The following is a 20,085-nucleotide window of genomic DNA, read 5'->3' on the forward strand; positions in this document are numbered from 1 at the left end:
AAAAGACAGGTTTACACACTTCATTTTTGCTGTAAATGGCTTAAAAAGGCAAAAAAGGGATGAATGGAATGGAATTGTGAACCAAGGACACTATTTCTTCCCCCTAAGATCCCCTTTAGAATAAGTCTCTTGTGAAGGCTACAAACTTCTGATACAGCCTAAAGTGACAGGTTCACTGCATCCTCTATATCAGTGGTCTCCAATCCGCGGACCTCCAGAGGTTGCAAAACTACAACTATCCAGCATCCCTGAACAGCCAACCTGCTGGGAGTTGTATTTTTGTAATCTCTGGAGGTCCACAGTTTGAAGACCACTGCTCTATATGGACAGCAGCTCAGTAGTGCGGAATGTCATAAGAATAGATCCAGGATATTCTTATTACTAGCAGTGATATCATAGCAATAATAATAATAATAATAATAATAATACTCTCTTAGGTAAAGCAAGTTACTGTGTGCCAAGGCATCCTCACTGGAGGGGGAAGAATGACCTGAGGTTGATCCTCCATGCCGGAGCTGAGTCACTGTGCACTGTGCAGACCCTCACAAAAAGCACAAGTCTCCCTCCCCAGGCCTCCTGCCTTCTGGCAAGAATAGACTAGACACAGAAAAAAGTGTCTGTCATTACGACTCAGCCAAACAGAGCTGCAGTATTGGAGCCAGCAAGTCCCTTCCCCCGCTGCACGGACTCCTGACAGAAGGAGGAGAGAGCAGAGGAGGCGAGGATGCTGGAGGGACCAGGGAGACAGTAGATCGGCAGCCGCAGCCTGTCTCCTTCCCCTGCGAGCTGCTGCCTCCTCCTGTGCTTCTCCAGGATGGCTGGGAGGATGTCTTCTCCATTGACAGGAATGCAGTGACTGAGGAGAAGCATGTAAGTGTCTGCCCCTCCCCACTATCATAGGCGCTGACCCTGGTGCTGAACTGGAGAGCTGTCCCACAGAAGACTACTAAGGACCCCCGGCACTTAACACCTCCCTGCACAGCTGCACCATCCAGAGGAAGCCTGACATGTTCTCCCAGGCGATTCCAAGGTATTACTAACACTTACCCTCCCTCCATCAATGCTCTAACAGCTTCACACAAGAAACTTTCCGGTTACTTGCCTGTGTTGCAAAAGTGCAATGTATCATCCATCCTGAGAAGTTTCCATGTTAGGCTGGGTTACATGTGTCCGGCATCCAGTATAGATGAACTCAGCCTAGATTTGGACCCAACTGATGCCACAAATAATGACAAGTTGTCATCAGTTGTATGGCATCCGGCGTCCATTGTTTCTAGACACCGGACAGGGGAACACAGAAAGCTGCGTTCCGCTGTCCGGTGCCCTCCAGCGTGTCCAACCATCTGATGTCAAAATTGAGATGCTGGATGACTGTGAACTGTCCCATTGAAATGAATGGGATCAGTTCTAGCATCAACTTCCCTCCGGTGCACGCCAGAGGGAAACTGTGCCGGACGCCTGATATATGTGAACCCAGCCCAACTCTACTGCTAAGATCATGTAGCATTCCTTTTAGGTGACATTCCTGCTTTATTCCTTGCCCTTAGGTTTTACTAAGATAAATAGTTGCAAGAAAAGAAAAAAAAATACATCATATTTTGCATTTACTATATCTATTATTTACATATATTTCGTATATGTGTATTTATCAGATCAGTTGTTTACATGAAATAAATAGGTCATAGTTAATCCCAGCCAATGTATAGTAATAATGTATAGTAACTGTTGAGATTGAAGTGTATGCACATTCCAGCGACATGTGCATGTCACATTCATGTCATATGAAGATTGACTTTAATACACTCCCCAAGGTGTTGGTGAAATGAGCTTCAATATATTCAAACCAGGAATGATTTCCTTTGTGTGTGTGTGTGTGTGTATGTGTGTGTGTGTGTTGTTTATTTTATTTGTTTTCCATATTCTTCTTTTTCTAGTATGTTTTCTTACATGGTGTTCTGGTCGAAATAACCTATGTGTAGCATGGATGCCATCTTGTGTTTTATGATCCATATTATTCTGATTGATTTTACAGACAATTAACACACGCTATGCCTCCCTTCCAGTGTGTGGGCAGACCTGAGAGTTTCAATATTGAGACATCAGGCTTTTACACTGTATGTGTGTTTCTTAAAGATTGCAAATAAATCAAGCCATTGATTTCTGAGGTTCATCTCCTACTAGGGGTGGTATTGCTCTGAGGGAGACGGCATTGGGAATGGCCCGAAAAATATGTCACTTGTCTTAAGGAGGCTTTCTTCACTTCATAATTATAAGGATGATGTATGGCAGGCAGAGTTCTTACTGCTGTATTTTGGAGGCAATTTCACAGGAGACAGAATCATTCACTGGTGTTAAGGATGATATTTCTGCCAGAGCTCCACATATCTGAGGAAATGAACACTTAAAGATCAATATAAGCTAGTAAAGTGTTGTGATCATCAGACACATTGCAATTCCTAGTATGAAAAAAAAAATCAATTGAGTTAGCTTGTGTCAAAACAAGCATTTTTATCTCTATAAAAAATTTAAATGTTTTCAATTTATTATAAAATAAAGAGATAATGAATAAATTGGCACACCAAACTTTTCTATTTGTCTTCACTTTAACAGACCTAAGCCAGTGGTCTCAAACTGTGGCCCTCCAGATGTTGCAAAACTTTAACTCCCAGCATGCCCAGACAGCCGTTAGCAGGGAGTTGAAGTTTTGCAACATCTGGAGGGCCAGAGTTTGAGACCACTGACCTATGCAGCTTAATACTGTCTGGTTGCCAAATAAGTTGGGCAGCTGGTTTCTGACTGTCGTATGTGGCATTATAAATTCACAAGAGGTTGTTGGAATCCTATTTGTAATTCAGAACGCAGCTGTAAAAACTAGTTGGATTGCCTTGGGACTTAGTAGTGTTTCTGGGTGAGCAGGTACTTGTTTTATATAAGCAATGTATGTTAGGTCATGAATAGTAACAGTAAAAAATAAAAAAAAATTCTGTAAGCATATGTGACTACTAGCAAAAGTTGTCACATTAGAGAAAATGTGAAGAAAAAAAATAAAAAATAAAATATATATACGGTATATATATGGGCTCCTTCACCTTGGCTTCTCCATATTCCCATAGCCCCCCAATTCTAGAGTAGTCATCAGACCAACCACCAGACATTACAGCCATTCGGATACTCCAGGTACTTTTCCTATTTGATCAAAAGTTTAACCCCATTGGCTGTACTGTTGAACCAACCATATACCTGTGGTTATATTGGCTATAGGTAGAGTGGAGGGGTGGTGTCCCCAAGTTTTGTGAATAGCTAAAGGCTTGTGATACATGTCGCCAGCTACTCATTTAGATGTTTCCATATGTTTTTTTTTTTTGTGTGTGTGTTTTTGGTTTTTAATAGAAAATTTCTAATTTTGAATAATGTTAGACAAAGACAGTTTAGGCTTCCTTTCCTTTTATTTATTTTTAACATTTTGCAAACATTTTAACAATTATTTTGTAGCACATATATATATAATTGTGCTTAATAAATAACAATATCTCAAATTATGAGCATCCAGGGGGTTAGGTGAAGAAGTGTGAAGAATCAATCTTCAAACATGAATATTAGTTTTTTTTTTTTTTTTTTTACCAGTATTAGATAATATGGACTTTTAAAGCTCCCACTCAACTTATCCAAAGAGAGCCTGAGAGGGTTACGGTGTACCTGTCGTTAGCAAAAATGTTTTATATAATGTAGATGATGGCATTATATGTATATTTGTAATATGCATTTGTTAAAAAAAATTTGGTGAAAAAATGTGTGTCTATAAGGAGACCAAATACAGGACAAGCAGGGCTCTGTGCAGTCTCCTGGCTTGTCAGTCATCTTACTGTGTGAGCTGAGGGCGTGTCATAGAGCCTCAGAGTACAGAGCCCTGGTTTTCTTCAGTGCACAGAGCCCTGCTTCTCCTCAGTGCACAGAGCCCTGCTTGTCCTCATTGACAGAGCCCTGCTTGTCCTCAGCACACAAAGTCCTGTTGTCCTTAGCGCACAGAGCCCTGCTTGTCCTCAGTGTAGAGAGCCCTGCTTGTCCTCGGTGCACAAAGCCCTGCTTGTCCTCAGTTTACAGAGCCCTGCTTGTCCTCAGTGCAGAGCCCTGCTTGTCCTCAGTGTACAGAGCTCTGCTTGTCCTCAGCACACAGAGTCCTGTTGTCCGTAGCGCACAGAGCCCTGCCTGTCCTCAGTGCACAGAGCCCTGCTTGTCCTCAGTGCACAGAGCCCTGCTTGTCCTCAGTGTACAGAACCCTGCTTGTCCTTAGTGTACAGAACCCTGCTTGTCCTTAGTGTACAGAGCCCTGCTTGTCCTTAGTGTACAGAGCCCTGCTTGTCCTCAGCGTACAAAGCCCTGCTTGTCCTCAGTGTACAGAGCCCTGCTTGTCCTCAGTGCACAGGGCCCTGCTTGTCCTCAGTGCACAGAGCCCTGCTTGTCCTCACTGGGCAGGGCCCTGCTTATCCTTAGTGTACAGAGCCCTGCTTGTCCTCACTGCACAGAGTCATGCTTGTCCTCAGTGTACAGAGCTCTGCTTGTCCTCAGCACACAGAGTCCTGTTGTCCTTAGCGCACAGAGCCCTGCTTGTCCTCAGTGCACAGAGCCCTGCTTGTCCTCAGTGCACAGAGCCCTGCTTGTCCTCAGTGTACAGAACCCTGCTTGTCCTTAGTGTACAGAGCCCTGCTTGTCCTTAGTGTACAGAGCCCTGCTTGTCCTCAGTGTACAGAGCCCTGCTTGTCCTCAGTGTACAGAGCCCTGCTTGTCCTCAGTGCACAGGGCCCTGCTTGTCCTCAGTGCACAGAGCCCTGCTTGTCCTCACTGGACAGGGCCCTGCTTATCCTTAGTGTACAGAGCCCTGCTTGTCCTCAGTGCACAGAGTCATGATTGTCCTCAGTGCACAGAGCCCTGCTTGTCCTCAGTGTACAGAACCCTGCTTGTCCTCAGTACACAGAGCCCTGCTTGTCCTCACTGCACAGAGTCCTGCTTGTCCTCAGTTTACAGAGCCCTGCTTGTCCTCAGCACACAGAGCCCTGCTCGTCCTCAGTGCAGAGAATCCTACTTGTCCTCAGTGTACGGAGCACTGCTTGTCCTCAGTGCACAAAGCCCTGCTTGTCCTCAATGACAGAGCCCTGCTTGTCCTCAGCACACAGAGTCCTGTTGTCCTTAGCACACAGAGTCCTGTTGTCCTTAGCACACAGAGCCCTCCTTGTCCTCAGTGCAGAGCCCTGCTTGTCCTCAATTTACAGAGCCCTGCTTGTCCTCAGTGCACAGAGCCCTGATTGTCCACACTGCACAAAGCCCTACTTGTCCTCATTGTACAGAGCCCTGCTTGTCCTCAGCACACAGAGCCCTGCTCGTTCTCAGCGCAGAGAGTCCTACTTGTCCTCAGTGTATGGAGCACTGCTTGTCCTCAGTGCACAGAGCCCTGCTTGTCCTCAGTGCACAGAGGCCTGCTTGTCCTCAGTGCACAGAGTCCTACTTGTCCTCTCTGCACAGGGCCCTGCTTGTCCTCAGTGCACAGAGCCCTGCTTGTCCTCAGTGTACAGAGCCCTGCTTGTCCTCAGTGTACAGAGTCTTGCTTGTCCTCACTGCACAGGGCCCTGCTTGTCCTCACTGCACAGGGTCCTGCTTGTCCTCAGTGCACAGAGCCCTGCTTGTCCTCACTGCACAGGGCCCTGCTTGTCCTCAGTGTACAGAGCCTTGCTTGTCTTCAGTGTACAGAGCCCAGCTTGTCCTCAGTGCATAGAAACCTGATTGTCCTCAGTGCACAGAGCCTTGCTTGTCCATCAAGACAGCAATATTTCAGCTAAAAATATAAAAAAAAATTAAACCAATATATATTACAAATATACATATAATGGTGTTATCTACATTATATAAGGTTTTTGTTAATGACAGGTAAATTTTAAATATCATAGCTCTGTGCTGGCCCACCTATCAAATTTAGCAGACCATTTTTTAGCTTTCTATTGTGCATTGGAAATGGGGCTTTCTCCAAACTCCTTCCACTTTAACCTAGAATATCTTTGAATGCTGTAACATTAAGATTTTCCTTGAATTTTATTCAAAGGCCCAAACAATAAAAAGCAAAACTAGTCCATTATTTCTCATCATTTCTTTTGCCAGATGGTTAAGCTTTAACATGCCTCTAAAATTGCCTTTGTACTGCTCAAGAATCTAATAGCAGCAAGGAGAAACTTCACATTGCATATTTTGGTTTAAAAAACTTGTAAGAGTCTGCTTAGCCATAAAATGTCATCTATGAAGGCAACAATAAATAGTACAAGTGTTATTGGAGTTTTTGGAGGGAGGTTATACAATAGTTGTTTAGTGGTTCCATTTTGTGAGTTTGTATAATGTACTTCTTTACAGCTAACTTGATTTTTACAATTTCCTTTCAGTAGCAGTTGACAAGGGTGACTTAAAGGAGTATTCCAGTATAAAAACAAAGATATATACATTGCTGGGGCTAGTATAAAAATAAAAAATACATATATATCTACCCCCACAGCACCCTTTACAGTTGGGGGCAGTAGTCTGCACTGGAGCCGTAGGTGACGTGCAGCAGTGAGGTGCCGTGGATGAGTCTGCTGGAGAATGGCTGAGATGTCATGAGGAGCCAGAACTGTAGGAGGGTGTGCAAGAACTATGCCAGAAGTGACATCCAGGAGAGAACTTGTTCCATGCGCAGCTATAACACAAGGTGGGGCTGCTCGGGTCATAGGGTCCAAACATTTGAAGTAGTATCCCAAGGGCCTATTCTGGCCTCCGTTAGCTTGGGTGAGGACTCCTGTGGCGTAACTTTGTCATTCTGTAACATAGAGTAGGAATGGAAGGGCATAATTGGGGATGTCCAGTGCTGGTGCAGAGGAAATGGGAGCCTTGTGTGAATAAAATGAGTGGACAGTAGCTGCAGTAAGTAAGAAAAGCGTTTGAGGATCCCTGGGAATGCAATCATACAAAGGTTGCATGAGGAGGGAGGCATCATGTATCCATGGGCAACAGTAGGAGACAAGGCCCAAGAAAGTTTGAAGTTTGTGTAGAGTGTCCGGTTTCTGAATATCCGAGATGGCCTTATGACCTTAGTCTGTAAGATGTTGGCTGATGCCGTAGCCTAGGAAAATCACTTTAGGAAGACAAAGTTGGAGTTTCAACTGGAATCCGCCAAGAAAGTAAGAGTGAAGTGGTGGTGTCGAGGCAGATTGCCTGGCCAGGTAACAGGTAATGTATTGTAGGACCTCTACTTCTGGGTATTGGGCTTGTCAAGGTGGGAGAACATAGGTCATGGCCTTGCTGAAGGATGAAGGGCTATGTTGGGCCCCTTGTGGCATCACTGTCCAAGTGTATTGGCCTTCATCCTGGGTAAAGGAAAACAGAAACTGTCTGTCTTTTGCCAGAGAGATTTAGAAGTAGGCGTTGGCCAAATCGATCACAGTGAAGATAGCTGCAGTAGGAGGAATGCTTGCTAGCAAGGCACGAGGTTTGGGCACTATTGGGGTCCTATTACAGTAACCCCATTTACTGCCCGTAGGTCTTGCACCATGCGGTATTCTACAGGTTTTTCCTTTCTCACGCTTCTTCCGAACTGGGTACAAAGGTGGGTTACATGGGGACATTGTTGGTATGATTGCTCCACTTTCAAGTAGAGACTTGACTTGCTTAGAGATTGCTGAAAGTTGTTGGTGCTGTGGCTTGAGAGGTAGGACATTCGGATCTTTCAATGTCACATGGACAGGTGGTACCTTCATGTGGCCAATGTCATGTGGACCGGTGATCCACAAATGGGCAGGAACAGTTGAGATAACATGTTGAAGCAAGTCATCAGGTGTCATGATCATAGCAGGATCTGAGGAGATGGTCATGAGAAGGCAGGTTTTCTCTGGATCCAGTGTTGAGCTGAGGGTGACAGAGCCATCTTCTTGGAATTGTGTGTTAGCCTGGACTTTCTGCAAGAGATCTGTACTCAGTAGGCTGAAAGGATAGGTTCAGCTGATTCCAAACTTTGGTAGAGTACTAGAGGGTAGGTGAAGCTGCAGGGATGTAGCTGGGAGAGGGTGCATAATAGAATTGTGCTGAACAATCCCCTCAAGCCCTGAACAAGGAAGCTTTACATAGTTACATAGTTACATAGTTAGTATGGTTGAAAAAAGACATACGTCCATCAAGTCCAACCAGGGAATTGAAGGGAAGGGTGTAAGGGGATAAGGGAAAGGGATGTAATTTTATATTTCTGCATAAGCATTCATGTTATTTTGTTCCAGGAATGTATCTAACCCTGTTTTAAAGCTGTTAATTGTTCCTGCTGTGACCAGTTCCTGAGGTAGACTGTTCCATAAATTCACAGTTCTCATGGTAAAGAAGGCGTGTCGCCCCGTTAGACTAAACCTTTTCTTCTCCAGACGGAGGGAGTGCCCCCTCGTCCTTTGGGGGGGTTTAACCTGGAACAGTTTTTCTCCATATTTTTTGTATGGGCCATTTATATACTTATATACGTTTATCATATCCCCCCTTAAACGTCTCTCCTCAAGACTAAACAATTGTAACTCCTTTAATCGCTCCTCATAGCTAAGATGTTCCATGCCCCATATTAGTTTAGTCGCGCGTCTCTGCACCCTTTCCAACTCCGCAGTGTCCCTTTTATGAACAGGCGACCAAAACTGAACAGCATATTCCAGGTGAGGCCATACCAATGCTTTATAAAGGGGGAGTATTATGTCCCTGTCCCTTGAGTCCATGCCTCTTTTGATACATGACAATGTCCTGCCGGCTTTGGAAGCAGCAGCCTGACATTGCATGCTATTCTGTAGTCTGTGATCTACAAGTACACCCAGATCCTTCTCTACCAGTGACTCTGCCAGTTTATATGAGTAAGCCAGGAGGGAGGTATGGCCTGATCACATAGAATGCTGCGGGCTGCACCAGCTTTGACCACGAAAGGAAGTTCCCGCCATCCCACTGTGAGTGTTACTTGTAGGGTTGGGCTGACAGGAGGAGTTTTAAGGGCCATACAAACAGTTTCCCCTTCTGTCACTGGCTTGCTGGCTTCCTATGCTGTTGTGGAGGGAGGTGTCTGTTTGTTGGACTCATCCTGTGCAGCTTTGTGGGTGGCCCATAGTTGATGAATACGGCAGTTCCTCTTTATGTGGCCAGGTTTGCAGCACCCATAACAGCATCTGGCTGGGGGCAGGTCCTCAGGACTTCCTGTCACTTTGCTTCTTAGTGGAGACCTCCAATCCCTTAGCTATCTGCCCAAGGACTTGCATATCTTGCAATTTCTCGACTGATTCTGCCTTTTCTTGACTCACATCCTGAACGGACGTGGTTTGTTCAGCCAAGTGCTTCCTAGCCCAGTCCCCCAGTTGTTTGACAAATTCACTGCCTAATTCACTGGTCCTGGTGTCATATCCTCCATAAGGTTCAGTGGCTTGGTCTAGGATTATGTCAGAGTAGTCTCCTTTAGCCTGTACCATACTTTTCATATCAGACCAGGTGCATCCATATGTCTGATAGACTTGAGATACTTTATGATAGAAAGGCTTGGGGTGTGTTTCAGGGTCAGGTAGGGAGCCTTGTCGGAGCTAGGGTGGAGGTGAGATTGAAATTAGCTAATTTATCCATTTCTTCTTTCAGGTTCCTCGTTTTCTGATTAATGTCAGCCTCTAGATTGGTGATGTTTTCTGCCAAGATGCTAGTCAGGACATATTGTGCTCCAGTTGTTTCTGTTTGGGATACATGGCAGTAGTGGTGCTACAGGGACACACCTGGGCATTGACAGAGCTACAGATGCTGGAGTTGGTAAGATAAAAGTTACATCAGTATTTATTACAGGGTAGAGGGAGGTCGGAATGACGGGGGGGGGGGGGGGGGCAGATTAAAGGACCAGCCTGGGGCGTTGGCTTGAGTAAAGATGGCATCGCAGCAGGGACAGGGGCGGGATTGTTTACAGTGTAGAAGTGTGGGCATGAAGCTCTACAAAGAAAACAGGTGTCTCGGAAGGATGGGTTCTGTTGGTGACATGCATACCCACCCCTCCGTGCCCCGACTATCTTATATAAATAATGTTTACATTCTTCTTCATAAATGTGCTGCCTGGAGGTGGCGGAAGCATGAGGAGACCATATAGTGGCTGAATGACACAGCCTGTAGTTGGTGGCAGCATGAGGAGACCATATAGTGGCTGAGTGACAGCCTAGAGGTAGCTGCAGCAAGAGCAGACCATAGAGTGTCTTAATGACACAGCTTGGAGTTGGCGGCAGCATGAGGAGACCATATAGTGGCTGAGTGATACAGCCTGGAGGTAGCTGCAGCAAGAGCAGACCATAGAGTGTCTGAATGACACAGCTTGGAGTTGGCGACAGCATGAGGAGACTATTTAGTGGCTGAATGACTCAGCGCGGAGGTAGTGGCAAAATGAGGGGACCATATAGTGGCTGAATGACCCAGCCTGGAGGTGGTAACAGCCTGACGAGACCATAGGGCCTCACAATTGAAAAGAGTAAAGATATGTTTTAACATTTAAATTAAAAATTTCAAATAGATGAACCTAAAAATTTTTATTAAATGTGCCAGCAGCATGAGGAGACCACATGGCGGTACAGTGACACAGCCTGGAGGTGGCGGAAGCATGAGGAGACAATATAGTGGCAGAATAACACAGCCTGTAGTTTGCGGAAGCATGAGGAGACCACATAGTTGCTGAGTGACCCCGCCTGGAGGTGGCAACAGCTTGACGAGACCATAGGGCCTCACAATTGAAAAGATTAAAGATATTTTTTAACATTTAAATTGAAGATTTCAAATAGATTAACCTAAAAAGTTTTATTTAATGTGCCAGCAGCATGAGAAGACCTCATGGCGGTACAGTGACACAGCCTGGAGTTGGTGGCAGAAAAATCAGACCATATAGTGGTTAAATCACACAGCCTGGAGTTGGCGGCAGCATGAGGAGACTATCTAGTGGCTGTATGGCACAGCCTGGAAGTGGCGGAAGCATGAGGAGACCATATTGTTGCAGAATGAGACAGCCTGGAGGTGACAGCAGCATGAGGATAACATATGGTGGCAGAATGAAACAGTCTGGAGCTGGAATCCGCATGAGGAGAACATATGGTGGCAGTATGAGACAGTCTGGAAGTGGCATCAGCAGTGTCCTGAAAGTGACCGGTGACATAGCTAGGAGGTGGGTGGCAATATCAGTACCCAGTGACGAAGGTGGGTGAAAAAAAGTGAACTTGGCATCAGATGTGTGGTATCAGGCTAGTAGCAGGATCGGAATAGTAGCTGAGGCAGGTAGGCAGAAGAAAACGGTCTCTTTTGTAAAAGTGATAGTGTGCACAAGTAAATATTGAGATATGCATTACATAAAACTTGACTTTTATTAATATTCTTAGGATAAAATATATATTCCCAAAATTTTTGGGAAATCAAACAAAAAGAAAAGTGTGGAAAAAATACCATATGCTACCTAATCCACCAAGTATTGATGTGATGCAAAGACCTCTTAAAGGTGGAAGGGAACAACGTATGGTTCATTGTAACTGGTCCTACTTCCCCTGTTAGGTCCTACTCTCTTATTATTAATTCCCTTCTTGGCAAGTGTTACTCGCCCTAAAAAGGGTTGCCCCACATATGAAACTCTCCCTATTTCCACCAAAAAACCCTGTGAAATGGCAATTTTTGTAGGTGGAAATAGGGAGAGGTTCCTGTGTGGGGCTGCCTTTTTTAGGGAATTAATAATGCAAGAGTAGGGCCTTACAGGGGAAGTTTACCCCCACCGGTTACAATGGACCATATGTTGTTCCCTTCCACCTTTTAGAGGTCTTTGTATCACATCAATACTTGGTGGTGTAGGAGGAACATGGTGTTTTTTGCACACCTTTCCTTTCGTTTAATTTAAAAAAAAATTGGATACATATATTTTATCCTAAGAAAAGTTAAATTTTAGCTAATGCATATCCTCAATACTTATTAGTCGTCTGATGCGGAGGAATGTCTGTAACTGGGGAGCAGCACCTTAAATATGTTTTGAACTATCCATATGTGTGAAGTGTTGGTGTGGCACCATGGTCAATCTACTCTGATGCATCAGGCATTGGTGCGCGGAAATCCTGGCTGATCCATGCCTGATTCATCTTCACAAAGGTCAGTCTCTGTACATTTTCCAGGGCAGCTTTTCCAGGCCAAACTCTGCTAGTTGCGGCCACTAATCAAGTTTGGCTGCCCAGAAGTACAGTGAATCTTCAAGATGTGTTGGCATTTTCATGTCAAGGCATGCCACCACCTGCTTGTTCAGGTCTTGCTCCAGGTCTACCTGCTACTGATGAGTTGCTTCACTATGCGGGTGAAAAATGCTACTCATCAGTGACTGCAGACTCAGGCTGCTGCTGATGGAGCTGGTACCCCACCCCTCCCCAGCAGCCATGGCAGTGGAGGTGAGCGCAGAGGACACCCCGAGTCAGACCTGCGAGAGGAAGGACGATGGCGCAGATAGCCATCGACCAACTGACTACATAGGATGTCTCTGTAGTAGGTCAATTTGTCCTACCTCTCAGTGGATGTAAAAAAAAGCCCCCATTTTGTGTCGGTAGTGAGGATCCAATAAGTTAGAGAGCCAAAAGTCATCACGCTGCTGAATGGTGACAATGGTCACTACGCAAGCAAGTGAGCAGGCATCGTGCCATTTGTGCAAGTGACTAGGAGGGACTCCCTGCCTCCATCTCCACTGCATACTGCCACAGTGTGTTTGGGTCCTCTGTCTCGCCTTCCTCATAACCCAGGTTTCTCAACAGTGTCTGCTTAAGGAGCCTAAATGCTCGCAACACCACCTCCCACGTCACTCATCACTAATTGCCCCCCTAGGGGAGGAAGCGGCTGATGTCTCCTCCTCTTCTTGGCTGGGCAGTAGCTGCTGACTGTCCTCTAGTATATTGTCCTCACTAAATAGTGAAGCTGAACCCGCAGCATAAGATACTTCTGTGGGGGAGGGAACAGCATAGGACAGAGGCAATGGGAGGACAGGGACAGCTCCTGGGCTATGCCAACTAAGAGTTGTGTCTGAGAAACCCATCGACTGTTGACTGGGGGTGTCAGATGTCCCTTGTGATGAAGTGGATGACTGTGTTAACCAATCGATGATGGTAGATGGGTTGCTGGTCAAGACATGACTGCTAGCTGGTACCCTGAGCTCAGGCCTCTCTATGCGACTCCTGCTGCCACTCGCCTCGAGTCTGCTGCGACCTCTGCCTGATGAATTTAGGCCTCTGCCACTCCTCTGTGCACATCCTGGCACTTCTCTGACTGACATACATGCATATATGAGGGGAGTACAATGTGCTCCATTACGCTAAAAACAGTATTTGTGTACAACACAAGCAGGTGTGCACTTTTGGCTGGCCTTTCACAGTATCTATGTCCTTAAGACTTTAACAGGAACAAAATGGTACACCACCTAGATGTACGCACAAGTTACACTTAATAGAGGACAATATGCTTTTAGTGCTCTGCTCACCCTTACTGGCTGGCTACTATTAGCTTTTCAGTTGTTGTACACACCAATGCTGCAGCACACAGTCACTGTGTACTACACCCAAAATTATCTCTCAATCTCACTCCCTTCCCTATCAGTGCTTTTAGGCTGGATTTGGACTTGAGGTGAATCGCTGCTGTAAAAAAGCTTTTCTGTGCAACACACTGCTCTCTGTCCCTTTCTCTCTGCAATAGAACGCTGATGTGACTGGGAGGTGAATCGCTGCTGTAAAAATGCTTTTCTGTGCAACACACACTGCTGTATGTCCCTCTTTCTCTGCAATAGAATGCTGATGTGATTGGCCGCAAGATGGCTGCTGATTATATAGGGCTGTGACAACACAGGGGTGGCTGGCTGCTGATAGGCTGCATGCTGCATGTGATTCAGGCTCATCCCGCCTACCCATGGTCCTCAGATGTGGATCCGCCATTTTAGATGCCCTGCCCCTGGAGTCTAGACCACACTAAATGGAGTTTAATTAAGCGATTTGTGTGATCGAATCGCTATGATATTCGCATTTGTTGCTAATAAAATTTTTCCTGAAATTCGCAATCAATTCGGATTCATCAGATTCGATTCACTCATCCCTAAAAGGGGTATTCCAGGATCATTTTTTATTTGACTATGTTACAGGGGCTGTAAATTTAGTGTAGTTCATAATATAGTGTCTGTTCGGAGGTCTCACAATTCTTCTGTGATTATGGCCCCAATATTTATTTTTATCAACATACAAAATTACTCATGTCTCTGGATTTCCCAGTTTGCAGTGCATCGAGACTACCAGACAGGTGATAAGAGGGAGCTTCAATCTTACAACAGCTGTAGGCCCCCTGGTTAGAAAACATCTTGTTTCAATGGGTGGGTTGGCTGATGTGTGGGAAGAAGGAAAGTGATCTCAAACTTTCAAGCATGGAACTGTGGGATGTGTAGTTTAAATAACAAAATCCAACAGGAAATACCAAGTTCTGGCAGGTAAGTACTAAAATTAACTTATAGTGGATAACCCCTTTAATACCTGTGTGGTGGCCATTGTAAAACAGCACTTGATGAAACAGCAGATGTACTACAAGCTGCTGCAGATTATTTGTCTCAATGTGCAGTTAACTCTTCCTTCCCCTCACATTACGAAAGACTTCTATAGGCAGCTGTAAACTGGTACCTTAGTACCAGTGCTGATCCATCTCAAGATGTATTTTAGGCCCATTTCACACTGCCGTTGCTCCCCGTCAAGAACGGCCGTTAAAGTCTCTTTTTAGTTTTTTTGTGTGTGACTTTAATGGCCTTTCTCTTGATATACTATAATGGGGGATGTCGGGGGCCATTATTTGTTAATGGGACTAGTGGGAGAAAGAGACGGCACATGCAGTAACTTTTCCCCCGCTATTTTCTCGGGCTCCCCCAATGGCCATCAAACTGCCTTGTGCTAACGGCAGTGTGAAAGAAGCCTTAGCAGTTTTTTTTTTAATAGTGAATGAGGAGCTTAAAAGGGGAGAGGAAAGAAGATTCATAAGTAGAGAAAGAAGTATTTATTTTAATAAGATACATTGTTGTATTCTATTGTAATACTAATTTATGTAAAGTTTGTTTAAAGTGCAAAAACATAGCCTCATTTAAAGGGAACCAATCACCAGATTTTACCCTGTATAACGCTTGGCATAGCGTTATATAGGGTAAAATCTTTATTTTCACCATTCCCGGGGGACGCTCCTGCCCCCAGGGATGGTGAAGATATGAAGCTATAAACTAGTCACCACCAAGCATTATATAGGGTAAAATCTGATGATTGGTTCCCTTTAATAAAGGAATACTAAAGGTATATAATATTTAAGCACGTTATTTATAATAAGAATACCTTTATATATTCACAGTTCTGTAATATATTATTTGTTTCATTATTTCTGAAAGAAGTAGGCTAAGGCGGTGATTTGTGCCATGTCAAAATATGGAATGTAATGATTTCCATATGTATTTTTAAGAAGCAGAAGTGCAATACTTACTAGCTTTTGTCATGAAAATTGCTCTGTCAAATTACATTTAAATAGATAGGACCAATTTTCTAGGTAATCTGTATGCTTGCATTTTAAGATATTCTTTGAAACACTTATACTCGTGTAGCTGTAAGGCTAGGATACCACTGAGGTTTTTTCTCACCAGCAAAGCGTGCAATGCCAGGAAAAACTGCCAGAAAAACTGCCATAGCTTTTTCCTGTGTTTTGGTAGTTTTTCTGGAGTTTTTTCTGGAGTTTTTCCTGGTGTGTGGAAACAGGAACTGTTTTTTTTACTGCCTTCAGGGTAACACTCCGTGGGTCAGATGCTGAGTGTCCAGTCCACTGAATGTAAGGAGGTAAGGAATGATGTATAGCATCACTACTCACCTCCCCAGGCCGTATAGTATACAGGAGCCAGGAATCCCATCAATATACTGACAGGACTCCCTGCTCCTATTGCCCCTTTGGGCAGTATACAGGATGTACAGCCATTTATAGACAGCTGTATATACTATACACAGAACACGAGGTCCACTTACCTCCCTCGCTCCCTGTCCATGCCGGGTCCATGTGAACAGATCCTTCTGGCAGTGTCCTCCCAGACAGGGAAACTACAGATATTGCTATACTACAACTCCCAGCATGCTGGGAGTTGTTGTTTTTCAACAATTGGAGGATCCCTGTTTGGGAAGACATTGCATTATGGGCGCTCTCCCCAGCCGAGAGTGCCAAAAATTTGCTAACCAATTTTTTGTGTGTTCTTTTTCTTCTCATTTCAGATCCATGTATGCAGAGGATTATGGTGGATTCGGTGGATTACAGCAATGAACTAGATTTTTTTTTAATTTTAATAAAATGGCTAATGAGGGCTTTGCAGTGTTTTTTTAAAATAAAATAACTTTTACAATGTGTAATTTTTTTTTAATTGAATTTTCAGGCTTAGTAGTGGAAGCCTTCTTATTGACGGAATCCACTACTTAGCCGGGGCTTAGAATTAGCCCCCAAAACAGCTAGCGCTTACCCCCAGTTATTACTTCAGTACCCACCGTCACAGGGGTGCTGGCAAAAGCCAGTACCAACAGGCCCGCATTGTCAAAAATGGCAAATTTTTGATGCTCCGGGCCTGTTGGTACCGGCTCCTCCCGACACCCCTGTGGCGGTGGGTACGGGTATAATAATTGGGGGTTAGTGCTAGCTGTTTTTGTGGCTAATGCTAAACCCGGGCTTAGTAATGGATTCCGTCAATAAGACAGCTTCCACTACTAAGCCTGAAAGTTCAATAATAAATAAAAAAGCACGACACATTGGAAAAATTATTTTATTTAAAAAACATTCCCCCACTTGTTAGCCATTTTATTAAAAGAAAAAAAATCCAGTTCATCTGCCGTAATCCACCGAAAGCGCCATAATCCTCTGCATTCACAAATCTGAAGCAAGAAGAAAAAATAACACAAAAACTTGGTTAGTAACTTTTTGGCTCTCTCCGCTGGGAGAGCACCCATAATGCAATGTCTCTCCAACAGGGAGCCTCCAATTGTTGCAAAAATACAACCCCCAGCATGCCCAGACATCCTTTGGAAGTTTAGCAACAGCTGTAGTCTCCCTGTCTGGGAGGACACTGCCAGAAGGGTCTGTTCACATTAAACAAAACGTACAATGTGAACAGAGCCTCACAGCCTTACCAGCCTGGCTCCCGTCTGTAGTGCCGTCCCCTAATGACATCATCACTATGGGGTGGAGCTACACGGACCCAGCCGGGACTTGAGGGAGGTAAGCGGACTTGGTCTTCTGTATACACTATATACAGCTATTTATAGATAGCTATATACAGGGCTGGTGTAAGGATTTTTGCCGCCCTAGGCAAAAACTAATTTTGTTGCCCCTTTGACCCCGCCCATTGGGTCTGCCCTTTGACACGCCCCGCCTTAGTACTGAGGTGACCCACTGTAACAAACATCCTTCTCATGTAATCTCCTTACTACTGGGATGTCACACTGTAGCAAACCTCCTCATGTAATCTCCCTTCTACTGGGGTGACACACTATAACACTTACACACTGTAACAAACCTCCTCCTCATGTAATCTCTTTACTACTGGGGTGACACATTGTAACAAACCTCCTCCTCATGTAATCTCCTTACTACTGGGGTGTGACACACTGTAACAAACCCCCTCTATATGTAATCTCCCCTTCAGGGGTGGAAGGAATTAGATGTCTAAGCACACCGTGAAGAAGCACTCATGATTTTTAAAGGGCCCGAGCCAGCTGTTGCAAATCTACAACTCCCAGCATGCGCAATTGCAGGCAACAGCTGGAGGAACACTGGGAAACACTGTTGTGTGTGTGTGTGTGTGTGTGTGTGTATATATATATATATATATATATATATATATATATATATATATACCCAACAGCATTTCCCGACAAGGGTGCCTCCAGCTGTTGCAAAACAACTCCAACTCCCAGCATGCCCAATTGCAGTTTTTTGGTGTGTGTGTGTATATATATATATATATATATATATATATATATATATATTCACACACACACACACACACTTATGTACACCCCCTCCCCCCCCCCCCCTCATGGAGGGATGTGATGATAAGGGAAACTTACAGGGAGCCATCTTCAGTGCCAGGGCCTCACACCCCCACTCAACCACAGGAGTCAGGAGTTCAGTTGTGCAGGAGGGTTTATGATAGTGCTATATCTCTGATAGCAGCTGGACGGTGCGCTCCGTGTATATGACAGTGTGAGTGGTGAGCGAGCCTGTGACAGCGCATACTGGGGGGCGGCGGGATTTCACCCTCATGAAAAGTGTGCTATAGGTGTTCACCTATTTAGCCTATAGGGAGAACCGGCACTGTCCAGCAGTGTAAGTTAACTCTTTCCTTGCTGGGCTGACACATAGCACACAGCTCAGCAGGGGGTTAAGTGAGCCAGCAATGTGTATACTGTACACACATTGCAGGATCACTGTAAGTTCTTGCTGGGCAGTAGATATACGATGTATATCTACTGCTCAGCATCAGCTGTTCTCCCGGCTTTGTAGCCGTGACCGAGCACAGCTGAATCCCTAAGTACATCAGGAGGATCACAACAGGTGTCAGGAGTTACACTTGCTGAAATCTGTCCCTTACTGCAGGTACTACTGCTCCCAACATGGAGCACACTCTGCTCCATGCTGGGAGCTGTAGTATCTGTACTAATAGACGGATGGCCCAGGTGTAACTTCTAAGACCTGTTGCGATCTGTCTGTTAATGTAAGTACTACAGCTCCCAGCATGGAGCAGAGGGTGCTCCATGTTGGGAGTAGTAGCACCTGCAGTAAAGGTCAGATCACAGTGGGTGTCACTCCTGACACCAGCTGTGATTCTCCGGTATAAGCTAAAGAAGCAGGCGACAGCCGCACTTGTCTGGTCCCCTGCCTGCACTTTACTCCACTGTGATGTGAGGTTATCTTCACATCACAGATTCGTATATGCCCCTGAGAGTTGTGATTTGCCAATACCATCTGGCCAATCACAGCTCTCAGCGGGAAATATGAAGATAACCTCACATCACAGCTGAGTGTAGTGTGGGCAGGGGACCACACAAGTGCGGCCAGCCGCCCACTTCTATAGCTTATACCAGAGGATCACAGTGGGTGTCAGAAGTGAAACCCACTGTGATCTGTCTACTAGTACAAGTACTACTTCTCCCATCATGGAACAGTCTGTTTCATGCTGGGAGTAGTATTACTACCTAAAAAACCTAAAAAAAATTAAGAAAAAAGTAAAAATAAAAAAACATTTTATTAAACACATAATTAAAATACATTACTGATAAAAAGTTTAACAAAATTATAAAAAATATTTTATTTTTATAATTAAATAGCCCCTTTCTACATTTTTTATATTGCCGGCTAGATTTATAGTTCTCTGCCAGCCCACATAAATTGGTCCCTGTTTAAAAATTTATAAAAATTTTGTTCTAAAAAATAAAAATTTCGTTAAATACAATTTTTTTCCATCCCTACTGTATCTTTTTTTAATTTTTATTTTTTAATGGTACCCTACGATATTTATCAAAAAAAGATATCTACACTTTTTTGGATCGCTAAAAAGGAATAAAAAACGCCTGCAAATAAGCCAAGGTTAAAACCAACATGGCATTTTTCTTGGCATTTTTTCACTCCCATAGCCTTCTATGGGAGGAAAACGCCAAGATTTTCCAAAACAAAAACTCCATACTCTGAACTTGTGGACGTTTTTGAAAACCATCCTCTGATCCTAAAAGAGCTGAAAAACGCCCAAAAGATTTTAAAAAACACCTAAATGAATATTGAATGAAAATGGCATTTTGAAGTTCACTATTGACTTGCAGCTAACATCTGGCTGTGGCACTTTTTCACAGAAAAAAACGCCTTGCGGCAAGATGAGTGTTGTTATCGGCGTTTTTGCATGAAAAACCTCAGTGGAATTCTTGCCTAAAAGGCTAAGATATAAAAATACTCTACAGTAAAATGTATATATCCTATCTGTCTATTTATTTATCTATTTAAACA

The 20,085-nt window shown here is 44.3% G+C and overlaps 1 protein-coding gene across 3 annotated transcripts in view; it reads left to right on the forward strand.

Moving 5' to 3' along the window:
* Window positions 1–596: 596 nt before the first annotated feature.
* Window positions 597–20,085, forward strand: part of LOC130361911 (bifunctional heparan sulfate N-deacetylase/N-sulfotransferase 3-like) — a 361,861-nt gene continuing 342,372 nt past the window's right edge. Inside the window, exon 1 of one of the 3 annotated variants that reach the window (XM_056565591.1) lies at window positions 597–1,030. The gene's annotated coding sequence lies outside the window, so the exon portion shown is untranslated. The remainder of the gene's footprint in view (window positions 1,031–20,085) is intronic. The other 2 variants (XM_056565600.1, XM_056565609.1) reach the window with 2 other exon arrangements.

Source organism: Hyla sarda, chromosome 1 (genome assembly GCF_029499605.1).
Source record: "Hyla sarda isolate aHylSar1 chromosome 1, aHylSar1.hap1, whole genome shotgun sequence".
Lineage (NCBI taxonomy): Eukaryota > Metazoa > Chordata > Amphibia > Anura > Hylidae > Hyla > Hyla sarda.